This window comes from Chiloscyllium punctatum, chromosome 13 (assembly GCF_047496795.1).
Source record: "Chiloscyllium punctatum isolate Juve2018m chromosome 13, sChiPun1.3, whole genome shotgun sequence".
Classification (NCBI taxonomy): domain Eukaryota; kingdom Metazoa; phylum Chordata; class Chondrichthyes; order Orectolobiformes; family Hemiscylliidae; genus Chiloscyllium; species Chiloscyllium punctatum.
In genome coordinates this window covers 32,143,052-32,161,347 of record NC_092751.1, presented here as the reverse complement: position 1 = coordinate 32,161,347, position 18,296 = coordinate 32,143,052, and the positions used below count along the sequence as shown (strand labels likewise).

The window sequence follows — 18,296 nt, the reverse complement described above, 5'->3', positions numbered from 1 at the left end:
ACATTTGACAGACAGATTAGCTCAGGAATCCGTGGTGCATTGTGACACCAGCGATTCGGCTTCTTCCCTGTCTTTGAACCGGGCCGCCTGCGCAAGGAATGCAAATGCGGTAATGCTTTTCGTGGAAGGATCAGAAGGGGGTAACTACACTCTCAAACAAAATGGCATATGATCAGAGCCAGGTTGGAGAAAAACTTTACAATGCCTTGCACTGTTAGAAAATGGAACTGCATTGCATTTCACTACGAGAGCAGATTTCTTGAAGCAAACTGGAAGGCAGGTTTGCAGATGGGAAAGCAAGCAAGTAAGCTCCGTTCTTGTCCATGCAAAAGTCCGCAGTTAAAGAACAAAGCAGTTTCTGCCCAGTTTCGAACTGGGGACCTTTCGCGTGTTAGGCGAACGTGATGACCACTACACTACAGAAACAGTCCTCTGCCGCCTCTGCTGGGGCTCAGTGGCATCCAGCACTGAATGTTGAAGCCATTCTTCCTTTCACATTTCGTCTGTTCGACTGCTCACGGGAAAGGTAGTATTGTGAAACACTGCAGAAACGAACGACATCCTTACTTTTGCTCCGACTGACCATACTCCGTGAAAGTTTCCCAGATTCTCAGTTGAGGATTTCTGCAGCTGGAAGTTACCTCGGAAACCCTGTTAATTCGTAATGTATTGAGCGAATCGCAAAACAGAAAGCATTTAACACGGAACACAAACAAAACTGGAAAACCAAATGCATTTTCAGACACAGCGAGCATGAATGCTAAATGTGAGACAGTCCGGGGGCATGAGCCATAAAGTAATCACTCAACTAACAACAGGGCAATTCCAAACTACGCTTTCAAACATACTGGAGCCTGAGTGCACCACCACTTCCCAGACAATGCTGCAAAGTGACAAAGAAAGAACATAATAAGAATGGGCCATAAAAAGTGAATTTCACCAATCGCAGTCTCGATTAGATTACCTTTCCCTTCCGATGTCTCCAGGACGGAAATGAAGAAAGTGGGAGAAATTCAATAACGTATGACATTGGAATCGATTGGAACGATTTTCCCATTGGCCAGAAAACCGAATGTCGGCGAGTCGAGTCACCGTAGGACTCTGTTTCGCAACAGCGATGAAATAACAGTCTCCATTCGGTTCCAGTAAAAGCTGAACTTGGCTGGAACAGAAAGCAACAGCAGAGATGCTAGCGATTTTCCGCGCGCAGACACTTTGGAAAATTCGCCACTTTCACACACCGGGAAGCAAATCCATTTTAAACAGAAATGCAGCAGGGATCGAAACAGCGTTTCAACAAGCTGTGCTGATGGAGCTGTTCAGAGGAAATGGCAGCGGTGGGATTCGACTTTGTCGAGACTGGAGCCTTAATCCAGCGCCTTAGACCGCTCGGCCACACTACCAACACGCCCAACTTGTCATTTTCTTGCAATTCCAATTGTGCTCCTGCATAACAACAGATGCAAACTCACGTGAAAAGGGTTCTATGATCCCTCTCCGACTCGAACAGCTGCTCGGATGTGCCCGTCTGCAATATCAATTTCTCAGCAGATAATGAAAGCCCATCAATCCAGACAAAAATCACTGGTAAGCCGAGTCTATCTTCTCAGACTGGATTCAGCTACAAATGTATCTGTGAGTGCGTGAGAATATATGATCGGTTATGATTGGGTCAAATTACCATCAGCTGCTTGACATTCCTGCAATTCGTATTCTTGCTTTGCTAAATGATTTCACGCATTGCTCGAAACAGGACAACTTTCACGTTTACACGTAACATGAAACACACCGGACACAGGGAAAATGCACAAAGCTGAGCAGGCCGTGTCCCAAATCATACCGTGCAGCATAGTTTCAGTCACTGTGTCTGTTTTGCAGAATAAGGTTCCCAAAGAAAGTTCCACCCTAAAACCGGAGGTCGCATTCCAATCCGAGAACGACAGATTGCATCGTGAGGAAGGTCTGACCTCGGGGCCGGTTCGAGATGCCACTTTCCTTGCCTTTTACCTTCACCGTGCAATTTGCTGCAGAGATGTTCACACCTGGACATGAGCCTCATGGATACCAACTGAGTTGGAAACCTGTGTGAGAATCGATGAGAAGCGACTCAATAAAGTTTAACAAATTCCATGGTGTTTTTAGAAATGCAGTTTCTTTTCACCTCAATCGAAAAGGCAGTTTCTGAACATAGGAACAGAAGTCAAAAGGTAATTACCTCACTCCACCCCCACTCCGGAAGAGGTGCTAACTGCCCTTGATTGCTTTTTGTTCACGATGTGAAGAGCTCACACGCCTGAGTCACCTTCACGTCTCTGGTTGCTGAGTGAATCACAAAGAAGGAGTTTCACCAGAGCTGCAACTGCCACACTTCCCCAGTCGCCCTCCCGTTTACATTTTCCTGCTCGTCAGTGAAAACCAAAGAAAACCAAACGGATGCGATGTCATTCTGTAGTCTCTCTGTCGATTCCTCCGTTTCAGTTCCAACGTGGCTTAGATCTCGGGGCGCACCTTAATACTAGCGACGCTATGAAAGCACAGGTCCAGAGGTTCCTCTGAGAGTGTAATTTCTTTCATTGCTGTTGCTGATTGAATGAGCCACTAACGTGCGAACTGCTCCAAAACATGATTCAGGATCTCTGGTGCCAATTCTCGCACGTTGAATAACGACAGACACCTTCCAAATGAGGTCTTTCAGAGACGACTTTGGGATACATTTGACAGACAGATTAGCTCAGGAATCCGTGGTGCATTGTGACACCAGCGATTCGGCTTCTTCCCTGTCTTTGAACCGGGCCGCCTGCGCAAGGAATGCAAATGCGGTAATGCTTTTCGTGGAAGGATCAGAAGGGGGTAACTACACTCTCAAACAAAATGGCATATGATCAGAGCCAGGTTGGAGAAAAACTTTACAATGCCTTGCACTGTTAGTAAATGGAACTGCATTGCATTTCACTACGAGAGCAGATTTCTTGAAGCAAACTCGAAGGCAGGTTTGCAGATGGGAAAGCAAGCAAGTAAGCTCCGTTCTTGTCCATGCAAAAGTCCGCAGTTAAAGAACAAAGCAGTTTCTGCCCAGTTTCGAACTGGGGACCTTTCGCGTGTTAGGCGAACGTGATGACCACTACACTACAGAAACAGTCCTCTGCCGCCTCTGCTGGGGCTCAGTGGCATCCAGCACTGAATGTTGAAGCCATTCTTCCTTTCACATTTCGTCTGTTCGACTGCTCACGGGAAAGGTAGTATTGTGAAACACTGCAGAAACGAACGACATCCTTACTTTTGCTCCGACTGACCATACACCGTGAAAGTTTCCCAGATTCTCAGTTGAGGATTTCTGCAGCTGGAAGTTACCTCGGAAACCCTGTTAATTCGTAATGTATTGAGCGAATCGCAAAACAGAAAGCATTTAACACGGAACACAAACAAAACTGGAAAACCAAATGCATTTTCAGACACAGCGAGCATGAATGCTAAATGTGAGACAGTCCGGGGGCATGAGCCATAAAGTAATCACTCAACTAACAACAGGGCAATTCCAAACTACGCTTTCAAACATACTGGAGCCTGAGTGCACCACCACTTCCCAGACAATGCTGCAAAGTGACAAAGAAAGAACATAATAAGAATGGGCCATAAAAAGTGAATTTCACCAATCGCAGTCTCGATTAGATTACCTTTCCCTTCCGATGTCTCCAGGACGGAAATGAAGAAAGTGGGAGAAATTCAATAACGTATGACATTGGAATCGATTGGAACGATTTTCCCATTGGCCAGAAAACCGAATGTCGGCGAGTCGAGTCACCGTAGGACTCTGTTTCGCAACAGCGATGAAATAACAGTCTCCATTCGGTTCCAGTAAAAGCTGAACTTGGCTGGAACAGAAAGCAACAGCAGAGATGCTAGCGATTTTCCGCGCGCAGACACTTTGGAAAATTCGCCACTTTCACACACCGGGAAGCAAATCCATTTTAAACAGAAATGCAGCAGGGATCGAAACAGCGTTTCAACAAGCTGTGCTGATGGAGCTGTTCAGAGGAAATGGCAGCGGTGGGATTCGAACCCACGCCTCTGTCGAGACTGGAGCCTTAATCCAGCGCCTTAGACCGCTCGGCCACACTACCAACACGCCCAACTTGTCATTTTCTTGCAATTCCAATTGTGCTCCTGCATAACAACAGATGCAAACTCACGTGAAAAGGGTTCTATGATCCCTCTCCGACTCGAACAGCTGCTCGGATGTGCCCGTCTGCAATATCAATTTCTCAGCAGATAATGAAAGCCCATCAATCCAGACAAAAATCACTGGTAAGCTGAGTCTATCTTCTCAGACTGGATTCAGCTACAAATGTATCTGTGAGTGCGTGAGAATATATGATCGGTTATGATTGGGTCAAATTACCATCAGCTGCTTGACATTCCTGCAATTCGTATTCTTGCTTTGCTAAATGATTTCACGCATTGCTCGAAACAGGACAACTTTCACGGTTACACGGAACATGAAACACACCGGACTACAGGGAAAATGCACAAAGCTGAGCAGGCCATGTCCCAAATCATACCGTGCAGCATAGTTTCAGTCACTGTGTCTGTTTTGCAGAATAAGGTTCCCAAAGAAAGTTCCACCCTAAAACCGGAGGTCGCATTCCAATCCGAGAACGACAGATTGCATCGTGAGGAAGGTCTGACCTCGGGGCCGCTTCGAGATGCCACTTTCCTTGCCTTTTACCTTCACCGTGCAATTTGCTGCAGAGATGTTCACACCTGGACATGAGCCTCATGGATACCAACTGAGTTGGAAACCTGTGTGAGAATCGATGAGAAGCGACTCAATAAAGTTTAACAAATTCCATGGTGCTTTTTAGAAATGCAGTTTCTTTTCACCTCAATCTAAAAGGCAGTTTCTGAACATAGGAACAGAAGTCAAAAGGTAATTACCTCACCCCACCCCCACTCCGGAAGAGGTGCTAACTGCCCTTGATTGCTTTTTGTTCACGATGTGAAGAGCTCACACGCCTGAGTCACCTTCACGTCTCTGGTTGCTGAGTGAATCACAAAGAAGGAGTTTCACCAGAGCTGCAACTGCCACACTTCCCCAGTCGCCCTCCCGTTTACATTTTCCTGCTCGTCAGTGAAAACCAAAGAAAACCAAACGGATGCGATGTCATTCTGTAGTCTCTCTGTCGATTCCTCCGTTTCAGTTCCAACGTGGCTTAGATCTCGGGGCGCACCTTAATACTAGCGACGCTATGAAAGCACAGGTCCAGAGGTTCCTCTGAGAGTGTAATTTCTTTCATTGCTGTTGCTGATTGAATGAGCCACTAACGTGCGAACTGCTCCAAAACATGATTCAGGATCTCTGGTGCCAATTCTCGCACGTTGAATAACGACAGACACCTTCCAAATGAGGTCTTTCAGAGACGACTTTGGGATACATTTGACAGACAGATTAGCTCAGGAATCCGTGGTGCATTGTGACACCAGCGATTCGGCTTCTTCCCTGTCTTTGAACCGGGCCGCCTGCGCAAGGAATGCAAATGCGGTAATGCTTTTCGTGGAAGGATCAGAAGGGGGTAACTACACTCTCAAACAAAATGGCATATGATCAGAGCCAGGTTGGAGAAAAACTTTACAATGCCTTGCACTGTTAGAAAATGGAACTGCATTGCATTTCACTACGAGAGCAGATTTCTTGAAGCAAACTGGAAGGCAGGTTTGCAGATGGGAAAGCAAGCAAGTAAGCTCCGTTCTTGTCCATGCAAAAGTCCGCAGTTAAAGAACAAAGCAGTTTCTGCCCAGTTTCGAACTGGGGACCTTTCGCGTGTTAAGCGAACGTGATGACCACTACACTACAGAAACAGTCCTCTGCCGCCTCTGCTGGGGCTCAGTGGCATCCAGCACTGAATGTTGAAGCCATTCTTCCTTTCACATTTCGTCTGTTCGACTGCTCACGGGAAAGGTAGTATTGTGAAACACTGCAGAAACGAACGACATCCTTACTTTTGCTCCGACTGACCATACTCCGTGAAAGTTTCCCAGATTCTCAGTTGAGGATTTCTGCAGCTGGAAGTTACCTCGGAAACCCTGTTAATTCGTAATGTATTGAGCGAATCGCAAAACAGAAAGCATTTAACACGGAACACAAACAAAACTGGAAAACCAAATGCATTTTCAGACACAGCGAGCATGAATGCTAAATGTGAGACAGTCCGGGGGCATGAGCCATAAAGTAATCACTCAACTAACAACAGGGCAATTCCAAACTACGCTTTCAAACATACTGGAGCCTGAGTGCACCACCACTTCCCAGACAATGCTGCAAAGTGACAAAGAAAGAACATAATAAGAATGGGCCATAAAAAGTGAATTTCACCAATCGCAGTCTCGATTAGATTACCTTTCCCTTCCGATGTCTCCAGGACGGAAATGAAGAAAGTGGTAGAAATTCAATAACGTATGACATTGGAATCGATTGGAACGATTTTCCCATTGGCCAGAAAACCGAATGTCGGCGAGTCGAGTCACCGTAGGACTCTGTTTCGCAACAGCGATGAAATAACAGTCTCCATTCGGTTCCAGTAAAAGCTGAACTTGGCTGGAACAGAAAGCAACAGCAGAGATGCTAGCGATTTTCCGCGCGCGGACACTTTGGAAAATTCGCCACTTTCACACACCGGGAAGCAAATCCATTTTAAACAGAAATGCAGCAGGGATCGAAACAGCGTTTCAACAAGCTGTGCTGATGGAGCTGTTCAGAGGAAATGGCAGCGTTGGGATTCGACTCTGTCGAGACTGGAGCCTTAGACCGCTCGGCCACACTACCAACACGCCCAACTTGTCATTTTCTTGCAATTCCAATTGTGCTCCTGCATAACAACAGATGCAAACTCACGTGAAAAGGGTTCTATGATCCCTCTCCGACTCGAACAGCTGCTCGGAATTGCCCGTCTGCAATATCAATTTCTCAGCAGATAATGAAAGCCCATCAATCCAGACAAAAATCACTGGTAAGCCGAGTCTATCTTCTCAGACTGGATTCAGCTACAAATGTATCTGTGAGTGCGTGAGAATATATGATCGGTTATGATTGGGTCAAATTACCATCAGCTGCTTGACATTCCTGCAATTCGTATTCTTGCTTTGCTAAATGATTTCACGCATTGCTCGAAACAGGACAACTTTCACGTTTACACGTAACATGAAACACACCGGACTCAGGGAAAATGCACAAAGCTGAGCAGGCCGTGTCCCAAATCATACCGTGCAGCATAGTTTCAGTCACTGTGTCTGTTTTGCAGAATAAGGTTCCCAAAGAAAGTTCCACCCTAAAACCGGAGGTCGCATTCCAATCCGAGAACGACAGATTGCATCGTGAGGAAGGTCTGACCTCGGGGCCGGTTCGAGATGTCACTTTCCTTGCCTTTTACCTTCACCGTGCAATTTGCTGCAGAGATGTTCACACCTGGACATGAGCCTCATGGATACCAACTGAGTTGGAAACCTGTGTGAGAATCGATGAGAAGCGACTCAATAAAGTTTAACAAATTCCATGGTGCTTTTTAGAAATGCAGTTTCTTTTCACCTCAATCGAAAAGGCAGTTTCTGAACATAGGAACAGAAGTCAAAAGGTAATTACCTCACCCCACCCCCACTCCGGAAGAGGTGCTAACTGCCCTTGATTGCTTTTTGTTCACGATGTGAAGAGCTCACACGCCTGAGTCACCTTCACGTCTCTGGTTGCTGAGTGAATCACAAAGAAGGAGTTTCACCAGAGCTGCAACTGCCACACTTCCCCAGTCGCCCTCCCGTTTACATTTTCCTGCTCGTCAGTGAAAACCAAAGAAAACCAAACGGATGCGATGTCATTCTGTAGTCTCTCTGTCGATTCCTCCGTTTCAGTTCCAACGTGGCTTAGATCTCGGGGCGCACCTTAATACTAGCGACGCTATGAAAGCACAGGTCCAGAGGTTCCTCTGAGAGTGTAATTTCTTTCATTGCTGTTGCTGATTGAATGAGCCACTAACGTGCGAACTGCTCCAAAACATGATTCAGGATCTCTGGTGCCAATTCTCGCACGTTGAATAACGACAGACACCTTCCAAATGAGGTCTTTCAGAGACGACTTTGGGATACATTTGACAGACAGATTAGCTCAGGAATCCGTGGTGTATTGTGACACCAGCGATTCGGCTTCTTCCCTGTCTTTGAACCGGGCCGCCTGCGCAAGGAATGCAAATGCGGTAATGCTTTTCGTGGAAGGATCAGAAGGGGGTAACTACACTCTCAAACAAAATGGCATATGATCAGAGCCAGGTTGGAGAAAAACTTTACAATGCCTTGCACTGTTAGTAAATGGAACTGCATTGCATTTCACTCCGAGAGCAGATTTCTTGAAGCAAACTCGAAGGCAGGTTTGCAGATGGGAAAGCAAGCAAGTAAGCTCCGTTCTTGTCCATGCAAAAGTCCGCAGTTAAAGAACAAAGCAGTTTCTGCCCAGTTTCGAACTGGGGACCTTTCGCGTGTTAGGCGAACGTGATGACCACTACACTACAGAAACAGTTCTCTGCTGTCGCTGCTGGGGCTCAGTGGCATCCAGCACTGAATGTTGAAGCCATTCTTCCTTTCACATTTCGTCTGTTCGACTGCTCACGGGAAAGGTAGTATTGTGAAACACTGCAGAAACGAACGACATCCTTACTTTTGCTCCGACTGACCATACTCCGTGAAAGTTTCCCAGATTCTCAGTTGAGGATTTCTGCAGCTGGAAGTTACCTCGGAAACCCTGTTAATTCGTAATGTATTGAGCGAATCGCAAAACAGAAAGCATTTAACACGGAACACAAACAAAACTGGAAAACCAAATGCATTTTCAGACACAGCGAGCATGAATGCTAAATGTGAGACAGTCCGGGGGCATGAGCCATAAAGTAATCACTCAACTAACAACAGGGCAATTCCAAACTACGCTTTCAAACATACTGGAGCCTGAGTGCACCACCACTTCCCAGACAATGCTGCAAAGTGACAAAGAAAGAACATAATAAGAATGGGCCATAAAAAGTGAATTTCACCAATCGCAGTCTCGATTAGATTACCTTTCCCTTCCGATGTCTCCAGGACGGAAATGAAGAAAGTGGGAGAAATTCAATAACGTATGACATTGGAATCGATTGGAACGATTTTCCCATTGGCCAGAAAACCGAATGTCGGCGAGTCGAGTCACCGTAGGTCTCTGTTTCGCAACAGCGATGAAATAACAGTCTCCATTCGGTTCCAGTAAAAGCTGAACTTGGCTGGAACAGAAAGCAACAGCAGAGATGCTAGCGATTTTCCGCGCGCAGACACTTTGGAAAATTCGCCACCTTCACACACCGGGAAGCAAATCCATTTTAAACAGAAATGCAGCAGGGATCGAAACAGCGTTTCAACAAGCTGTGCTGATGGAGCTGTTCAGAGGAAATGGCAGCGTTGGGATTCGACTCTGTCGAGACTGGAGCCTTAATCCAGCGCCTTAGACCGCTCGGCCACACTACCAACACGCCCAACTTGTCATTTTCTTGCAATTCCAATTGTGCTCCTGCATAACAACAGATGCAAACTCACGTGAAAAGGGTTCTATGATCCCTCTCCGACTCGAACAGCTGCTCGGAATTGCCCGTCTGCAATATCAATTTCTCAGCAGATAATGAAAGCCCATCAATCCAGACAAAAATCACTGGTAAGCCGAGTCTATCTTCTCAGACTGGATTCAGCTACAAATGTATCTGTGAGTGCGTGAGAATATATGATCGGTTATGATTGGGTCAAATTACCATCAGCTGCTTGACATTCCTGCAATTCGTATTCTTGCTTTGCTAAATGATTTCACGCATTGCTCGAAACAGGACAACTTTCACGTTTACACGTAACATGAAACACACCGGACTCAGGGAAAATGCACAAAGCTGAGCAGGCCGTGTCCCAAATCATACCGTGCAGCATAGTTTCAGTCACTGTGTCTGTTTTGCAGAATAAGGTTCCCAAAGAAAGTTCCACCCTAAAACCGGAGGTCGCATTCCAATCCGAGAACGACAGATTGCATCGTGAGGAAGGTCTGACCTCGGGGCCGGTTCGAGATGTCACTTTCCTTGCCTTTTACCTTCACCGTGCAATTTGCTGCAGAGATGTTCACACCTGGACATGAGCCTCATGGATACCAACTGAGTTGGAAACCTGTGTGAGAATCGATGAGAAGCGACTCAATAAAGTTTAACAAATTCCATGGTGCTTTTTAGAAATGCAGTTTCTTTTCACCTCAATCGAAAAGGCAGTTTCTGAACATAGGAACAGAAGTCAAAAGGTAATTACCTCACCCCACCCCCACTCCGGAAGAGGTGCTAACTGCCCTTGATTGCTTTTTGTTCACGATGTGAAGAGCTCACACGCCTGAGTCACCTTCACGTCTCTGGTTGCTGAGTGAATCACAAAGAAGGAGTTTCACCAGAGCTGCAACTGCCACACTTCCCCAGTCGCCCTCCCGTTTACATTTTCCTGCTCGTCAGTGAAAACCAAAGAAAACCAAACGGATGCGATGTCATTCTGTAGTCTCTCTGTCGATTCCTCCGTTTCAGTTCCAACGTGGCTTAGATCTCGGGGCGCACCTTAATACAAGCGACGCTATGAAAGCACAGGTCCAGAGGTTCCTCTGAGAGTGTAATTTCTTTCATTGCTGTTGCTGATTGAATGAGCCACTAACGTGCGAACTGCTCCAAAACATGATTCAGGATCTCTGGTGCCAATTCTCGCACGTTGAATAACGACAGACACCTTCCAAATGAGGTCTTTCAGAGACGACTTTGGGATACATTTGACAGACAGATTAGCTCAGGAATCCGTGGTGTATTGTGACACCAGCGATTCGGCTTCTTCCCTGTCTTTGAACCGGGCCGCCTGCGCAAGGAATGCAAATGCGGTAATGCTTTTCGTGGAAGGATCAGAAGGGGGTAACTACACTCTCAAACAAAATGGCATATGATCAGAGCCAGGTTGGAGAAAAACTTTACAATGCCTTGCACTGTTAGTAAATGGAACTGCATTGCATTTCACTCCGAGAGCAGATTTCTTGAAGCAAACTCGAAGGCAGGTTTGCAGATGGGAAAGCAAGCAAGTAAGCTCCGTTCTTGTCCATGCAAAAGTCCGCAGTTAAAGAACAAAGCAGTTTCTGCCCAGTTTCGAACTGGGGACCTTTCGCGTGTTAGGCGAACGTGATGACCACTACACTACAGAAACAGTTCTCTGCTGTCGCTGCTGGGGCTCAGTGGCATCCAGCACTGAATGTTGAAGCCATTCTTCCTTTCACATTTCGTCTGTTCGACTGCTCACGGGAAAGGTAGTATTGTGAAACACTGCAGAAACGAACGACATCCTTACTTTTGCTCCGACTGACCATACTCCGTGAAAGTTTCCCAGATTCTCAGTTGAGGATTTCTGCAGCTGGAAGTTACCTCGGAAACCCTGTTAATTCGTAATGTATTGAGCGAATCGCAAAACAGAAAGCATTTAACACGGAACACAAACAAAACTGGAAAACCAAATGCATTTTCAGACACAGCGAGCATGAATGCTAAATGTGAGACAGTCCGGGGGCATGAGCCATAAAGTAATCACTCAACTAACAACAGGGCAATTCCAAACTACGCTTTCAAACATACTGGAGCCTGAGTGCACCACCACTTCCCAGACAATGCTGCAAAGTGACAAAGAAAGAACATAATAAGAATGGGCCATAAAAAGTGAATTTCACCAATCGCAGTCTCGATTAGATTACCTTTCCCTTCCGATGTCTCCAGGACGGAAATGAAGAAAGTGGGAGAAATTCAATAACGTATGACATTGGAATCGATTGGAACGATTTTCCCATTGGCCAGAAAACCGAATGTCGGCGAGTCGAGTCACCGTAGGTCTCTGTTTCGCAACAGCGATGAAATAACAGTCTCCATTCGGTTCCAGTAAAAGCTGAACTTGGCTGGAACAGAAAGCAACAGCAGAGATGCTAGCGATTTTCCGCGCGCAGACACTTTGGAAAATTCGCCACCTTCACACACCGGGAAGCAAATCCATTTTAAACAGAAATGCAGCAGGGATCGAAACAGCGTTTCAACAAGCTGTGCTGATGGAGCTGTTCAGAGGAAATGGCAGCGGTGGGATTCGAACCCACGCCTCTGTCGAGACTGGAGCCTTAATCCAGCGCCTTAGACCGCTCGGCCACACTACCAACACGCCCAACTTGTCATTTTCTTGCAATTCCAATTGTGCTCCTGCATAACAACAGATGCAAACTCACGTGAAAAGGGTTCTTTGATCCCTCTCCGACTCGAACAGCTGCTCGGATGTGCCCGTCTGCAATATCAATTTCTCAGCAGATAACGAAAGCCCATCAATCCAGACAAAAAACACTGGTAAGCTGAGTCTATCTTCTCAGACTGGATTCAGCTACAAATGTATCTGTGAGTGCGTGAGAATATATGATCGGTTATGATTGGGTCAAATTACCATCAGCTGCTTGACATTCCTGCAATTCGTATTCTTGCTTTGCTAAATGATTTCACGCATTGCTCGAAACAGGACAACTTTCACGTTTACACGGAACATGAAACACACCGGACTACAGGGAAAATGCACAAAGCTGAGCAGGCCGTGTCCCAAATCATACCGTGCAGCATAGTTTCAGTCACTGTGTCTGTTTTGCAGAATAAGGTTCCCAAAGAAAGTTCCACCCTAAAACCGGAGGTCGCATTCCAATCCGAGAACGACAGATTGCATCGTGAGGAAGGTCTGAACTCGGGGCCGCTTCGAGATGCCACTTTCCTTGCCTTTTACCTTCACCGTGCAATTTCCTGCAGAGATGTTCACACCTGGACATGAGCCTCATGGATACCAACTGAGTTGGAAACCTGTGTGAGAATCGATGAGAAGCGACTCAATAAAGTTTAACAAATTCCATGGTGCTTTTTAGAAATGCAGTTTCTTTTCACCTCAATCTAAAAGGCAGTTTCTGAACATAGGAACAGAAGTCAAAAGGTAATTACCTCACCCCACCCCCACTCCGGAAGAGGTGCTAACTGCCCTTGATTGCTTTTTGTTCACGATGTGAAGAGCTCACACGCCTGAGTCACACGCCTGAGTCACCTTCACGTCTCTGGTTGCTGAGTGAATCACAAAGAAGGAGTTTCACCAGAGCTGCAACTGCCACACTTCCCCAGTCGCCCTCCCGTTTACATTTTCCTGCTCGTCAGTGAAAACCAAAGAAAACCAAACGGATGCGATGTCATTCTGTAGTCTCTCTGTCGCTTCCTCCGTTTCAGTTCCAACGTGGCTTAGATCTCGGGGCGCACCTTAATACTAGCGACGCCATGAAAGCACAGGTCCAGAGGTTCCTCTGAGAGTGTAATTTCTTTCATTGCTGTTGCTGATTGAATGAGCCACTAACGTGCGAACTGCTCCAAAACATGATTCAGGATCTCTGGTGCCAATTCTCGCACGTTGTATAACGACAGACACCTTCCAAATGAGGTCTTTCAGAGACGACTTTGGGATACATTTGACAGACAGATTAGCTCAGGAATCCGTGGTGCATTGTGACACCAGCGATTCGGCTTCTTCCCTGTCTTTGAACCGGGCCGCCTGCGCAAGGAATGCAAATGCGGTAATGCTTTTCGTGGAAGGATCAGAAGGGGGTAACTGCACTCTCAAACAAAATGGCATATGATCAGAACCAGGTTGGAGAAAAACTTTACAATGCCTTGCACTGTTAGTAAATGGAACTGCATTGCATTTCACTACGAGAGCAGATTTGTTGAAGCAAACTGGAAGGCAGGTTTGCAGATGGGAAAGCAAGCAAGTAAGCTCCGTTCTTGTCCATGCAAAAGTCCGCAGTTAAAGAACAAAGCAGTTTCTGCCCAGTTTCGAACTGGGGACCTTTCGCGTGTTAGGCGAACGTGATGACCACTACACTACAGAAACAGGCCTCTGCCGTCTCTGCTGGGGCTCAGTGGCATCCAGCACTGAATGTTGAAGCCATTCTTCCTTTCACATTTCGTCTGTTCGACTGCTCACGGGAAAGGTAGTATTGTGAAACACTGCAGAAACGAACGACATCCTTACTTTTGCTCCGACTGACCATACTCCGTGAAAGTTTCCCAGATTCTCAGTTGAGGATTTCTGCAGCTGGAAGTTACCTCGGAAACCCTGTTAATTCGTAATGTATTGAGCGAATCGCAAAACAGAAAGCATTTAACACGGAACACAAACAAAACTGGAAAACCAAATGCATTTTCAGACACAGCGAGCATGAATGCTAAATGTGAGACAGTCCAGGGGCATGAGCCATAAAGTAATCACTCAACTAACAACAGGGCAATTCCGAACTACGCTTTCAAACATACTGGAGCCTGAGTGCACCACCACTTCCCAGACAATGCTGCAAAGTGACAAAGAAAGAACATAATAAGAATGGGCCATAAAAAGTGAATTTCACCAATCGCAGTCTCGATTAGATTACCTTTCCCTTCCGATGTCTCCAGGACGGAAATGAAGAAAGTGGGAGAAATTCAATAACGGATGACATTGGAATCGATTGGAACGATTTTCCCATTGGCCAGAAAACCGAATGTCGGCGAGTCGAGTCACCGTAGGACTCTGTTTCGCAACATCGATGAAATAACAGTCTCCATTCGGTTCCAGTAAAAGCTGAACTTGGCTGGAACAGAAAGCAACAGCAGAGATGCTAGCGATTTTCCGCGCGCAGACACTTTGGAAAATTCGCCACTTTCACACACCGGGAAGCAAATCCATTTTAAACAGAAATGCAGCAGGGATCGAAACAGCGTTTCAACAAGCTGTGCTGATGGAGCTGTTCAGAGGAAATGGCAGCGGTGGGATTCGAACCCACGCCTCTGTCCCGACTGGAGCCTTAATCCAGCGCCTTAGACCACGCGGCCACACTACCAACACGCCCAACAGGTCATTTTCTTGCAATTCCAATTGTGCTCCTGCATAACAACAGATGCAAACTCACGTGAAAAGGGTTCTATGATCCCTCTCCGACTCGAACAGCTGTTCGGATGTGCCCGTCTGCAATATCAATTTCTCAGCAGATAATGAAAGCCCATCAATCCAGACAAAAATCACTGGTAAGCTGAGTCTATCTTCTCAGACTGGATTCAGCTACAAATGTATCTGTGAGTGCGTGAGAATATATGATCGGTTATGATTGGGTCAAATTACCATCAGCTGCTTGACATTCCTGCAATTCGTATTCTTGCTTTGCTAAATGATTTCACGCATTGCTCGAAACAGGACAACTTTCACGTTTACACGGAACATGAAACACACCGGACTACAGGGAAAATGCACAAAGCTGAGCAGGCCGTGTCCCAAATCATACCGTGCAGCATAGTTTCAGTCACTGTGTCTGTTTTGCAGAATAAGGTTCCCAAAGAAAGTTCCACCCTAAAACCGGAGGTCGCATTCCAATCCGAGAACGACAGATTGCATCGTGAGGAAGGTCTGACCTCGGGGCCGCTTCGAGATGCCACTTTCCTTGCCTTTTACCTTCACCGTGCAATTTGCTGCAGAGATGTTCACACCTGGACATGAGCCTCATTTATACCAACTGAGTTGGAAACCTGTGTGAGAATCGATGAGAAGCGACTCAATAAAGTTTAACAAATTCCATGGTGCTTTTTAGAAATGCAGTTTCTTTTCACCTCAATCTAAAAGGCAGTTTCTGAACATAGGAACAGAAGTCAAAAGGTAATTACCTCACCCCACCCCCACTCCGGAAGAGGTGCTAACTGCCCTTGATTGCTTTTTGTTCACGATGTGAAGAGCTCACACGCCTGAGTCACCTTCACGTCTCTGGTTGCTGAGTGAATCACAAAGAAGGAGTTTCACCAGAGCTGCAACTGCCACACTTCCCCAGTCGCCCTCCCGTTTACATTTTCCTGCTCGTCAGTGAAAACCAAAGAAAACCAAACGGATGCGATGTCATTCTGTAGTCTCTCTGTCGCTTCCTCCGTTTCAGTTCCAACGTGGCTTAGATCTCGGGGCGCACCTTAATACTAGCGACGCCATGAAAGCACAGGTCCAGAGGTTCCTCTGAGAGTGTAATTTCTTTCATTGCTGTTGCTGATTGAATGAGCCACTAACGTGCGAACTGCTCCAAAACATGATTCAGGATCTCTGGTGCCAATTCTCGCACGTTGTATAACGACAGACACCTTCCAAATGAGGTCTTTCAGAGACGACTTTGGGATACATTTGACAGACAGATTAGCTCAGGAATCCGTGGTGCATTGTGACACCAGCGATTCGGCTTCTTCCCTGTCTTTGAACCGGGCCGCCTGCGCAAGGAATGCAAATGCGGTAATGCTTTTCGTGGAAGGATCAGAAGGGGGTAACTACACTCTCAAACAAAATGGCATATGATCAGAGCCAGGTTGGAGAAAAACTTTACAATGCCTTGCACTGTTAGTAAATGGAACTGCATTGCATTTCACTACGAGAGCAGATTTGTTGAAGCAAACTCGAAGGCAGGTTTGCAGATGGGAAAGCAAGCAAGTAAGCTCCGTTCTTGTCCATGCAAAAGTCCGCAGTTAAAGAACAAAGCAGTTTCTGCCCAGTTTCGAACTGGGGACCTTTCGCGTGTTAGGCGAACGTGATGACCACTACACTACAGAAACAGGCCTCTGCCGTCCCTGCTGGGGCTCAGTGGCATCCAGCACTGAATGTTGAAGCCATTCTTCCTTTCACATTTCGTCTGTTCGACTGCTCACGGGAAAGGTAGTATTGTGAAACACTGCAGAAACGAACGACATCCTTACTTTTGCTCCGACTGACCATACTCCGTGAAAGTTTCCCAGATTCTCAGTTGAGGATTTCTGCAGCTGGAAGTTACCTCGGAAACCCTGTTAATTCGTAATGTATTGAGCGAATCGCAAAACAGAAAGCATTTAACACGGAACACAAACAAAACTGGAAAACCAAATGCATTTTCAGACACACCGAGCATGAATGCTAAATGTGAGACAGTCCGGGGGCATGAGCCATAAAGTAATCACTCAACTAACAACAGGGCAATTCCAAACTACGCTTTCAAACATACTGGAGCCTGAGTGCACCACCACTTCCCAGACAATGCTGCAAAGTGACAAAGAAAGAACATAATAAGAATGGGCCATAAAAAGTGAATTTCACCAATCGCAGTCTCGATTAGATTACCTTTCCCTTCCGATGTCTCCAGGACGGAAATGAAGAAAGTGGGAGAAATTCAATAACGTATGACATTGGAATCGATTGGAACGATTTTCCCATTGGCCAGAAAACCGAATGTCGGTGAGTCGAGTCACCGTAGGACTCTTTTTCGCAACAGCGATGAAATAACAGTCTCCATTCGGTTCCAGTAAAAGCTGAACTTGGCTGGAACAGAAAGCAACAGCAGAGACGCTAGCGATTTTCCGCGCGCAGACACTTCGGAAAATTCGCCACTTTCACACACCGGGAAGCAAATCCATTTTAAACAGAAACGCAGCAGGGATCGAAACAGCGTTTCAACAAGCTGTGCTGATGGAGCTGTTCAGAGGAAATGGCAGCGGTGGGATTCGAACCCACGCCTCTGTTGAGACTGGAGCCTTAATCCAGCGCCTTAGACCGCTCGGCCACAGTACCAACACGCCCAACTTGTCATTTTCTTGCAATTCCAATTGTGCTCCTGCATAACAACAGATGCAAACTCACGTGAAAAGGGTTCTATGATCCCTCTCCGACTCGAACAGCTGCTCCGAATTGATCGTCTGCAATATCAATTTCTCAGCAGATAATGAAAGCCCATCAATCCAGACAAAAATCACTGGTAAGCCGAGTCTATCTTCTCAGACTGGATTCAGCTACAAATGTATCTGTGAGTGCGTGAGAATATATGATCGGTTATGATTGGGTCAAATTACCATCAGCTGCTTGACATTCCTGCAATTCGTATTCTTGCTTTGCTAAATGATTTCACGCATTGCTCGAAACAGGACAACTTTCACGTTTACACGGAACATGAAACACACCGGACTACAGGGAAAATGCACAAAGCTGAGCAGGCCGTGTCCCAAATCATACCGTGCAGCATAGTTTCAGTCACTGTGTCTGTTTTGCAGAATAAGGTTCCCAAAGAAAGTTCCACCCTAAAACCGGAGGTCGCATTCCAATCCGAGAACGACAGATTGCATCGTGAGGAAGGTCTGACCTCGGGGCCGCTTCGAGATGCCACTTTC

General features: G+C 46.3%; 8 non-coding genes across 8 annotated transcripts; all 8 read right to left on the bottom strand.

The window, feature by feature from the left end:
• Nucleotides 1–353: 353 nt before the first annotated feature.
• trnav-aac (transfer RNA valine (anticodon AAC)) lies at nucleotides 354–426 on the bottom strand. Its single transcript has one exon. It is a non-coding gene; the product is annotated as a tRNA-Val (tRNA).
• A 2,637-nt stretch (nucleotides 427–3,063) lies between these two features.
• trnav-aac (transfer RNA valine (anticodon AAC)) lies at nucleotides 3,064–3,136 on the bottom strand. Its single transcript has one exon. It is a non-coding gene; the product is annotated as a tRNA-Val (tRNA).
• Nucleotides 3,137–4,039: 903 nt separating this feature from the next.
• On the bottom strand, nucleotides 4,040–4,121 carry trnal-aag (transfer RNA leucine (anticodon AAG)). The gene has a single exon. It is a non-coding gene; the product is annotated as a tRNA-Leu (tRNA).
• Nucleotides 4,122–8,481: 4,360 nt separating this feature from the next.
• Nucleotides 8,482–8,554, bottom strand: trnav-aac (transfer RNA valine (anticodon AAC)). The gene has a single exon. It is a non-coding gene; the product is annotated as a tRNA-Val (tRNA).
• Nucleotides 8,555–11,192: 2,638 nt separating this feature from the next.
• On the bottom strand, nucleotides 11,193–11,265 carry trnav-aac (transfer RNA valine (anticodon AAC)). The gene has a single exon. It is a non-coding gene; the product is annotated as a tRNA-Val (tRNA).
• Nucleotides 11,266–12,168: 903 nt separating this feature from the next.
• On the bottom strand, nucleotides 12,169–12,250 carry trnal-aag (transfer RNA leucine (anticodon AAG)). Its single transcript has one exon. It is a non-coding gene; the product is annotated as a tRNA-Leu (tRNA).
• Nucleotides 12,251–13,925: 1,675 nt separating this feature from the next.
• trnav-aac (transfer RNA valine (anticodon AAC)) lies at nucleotides 13,926–13,998 on the bottom strand. The gene has a single exon. It is a non-coding gene; the product is annotated as a tRNA-Val (tRNA).
• Nucleotides 13,999–16,645: 2,647 nt separating this feature from the next.
• trnav-aac (transfer RNA valine (anticodon AAC)) lies at nucleotides 16,646–16,718 on the bottom strand. The gene has a single exon. It is a non-coding gene; the product is annotated as a tRNA-Val (tRNA).
• Nucleotides 16,719–18,296: the final 1,578 nt, after the last annotated feature.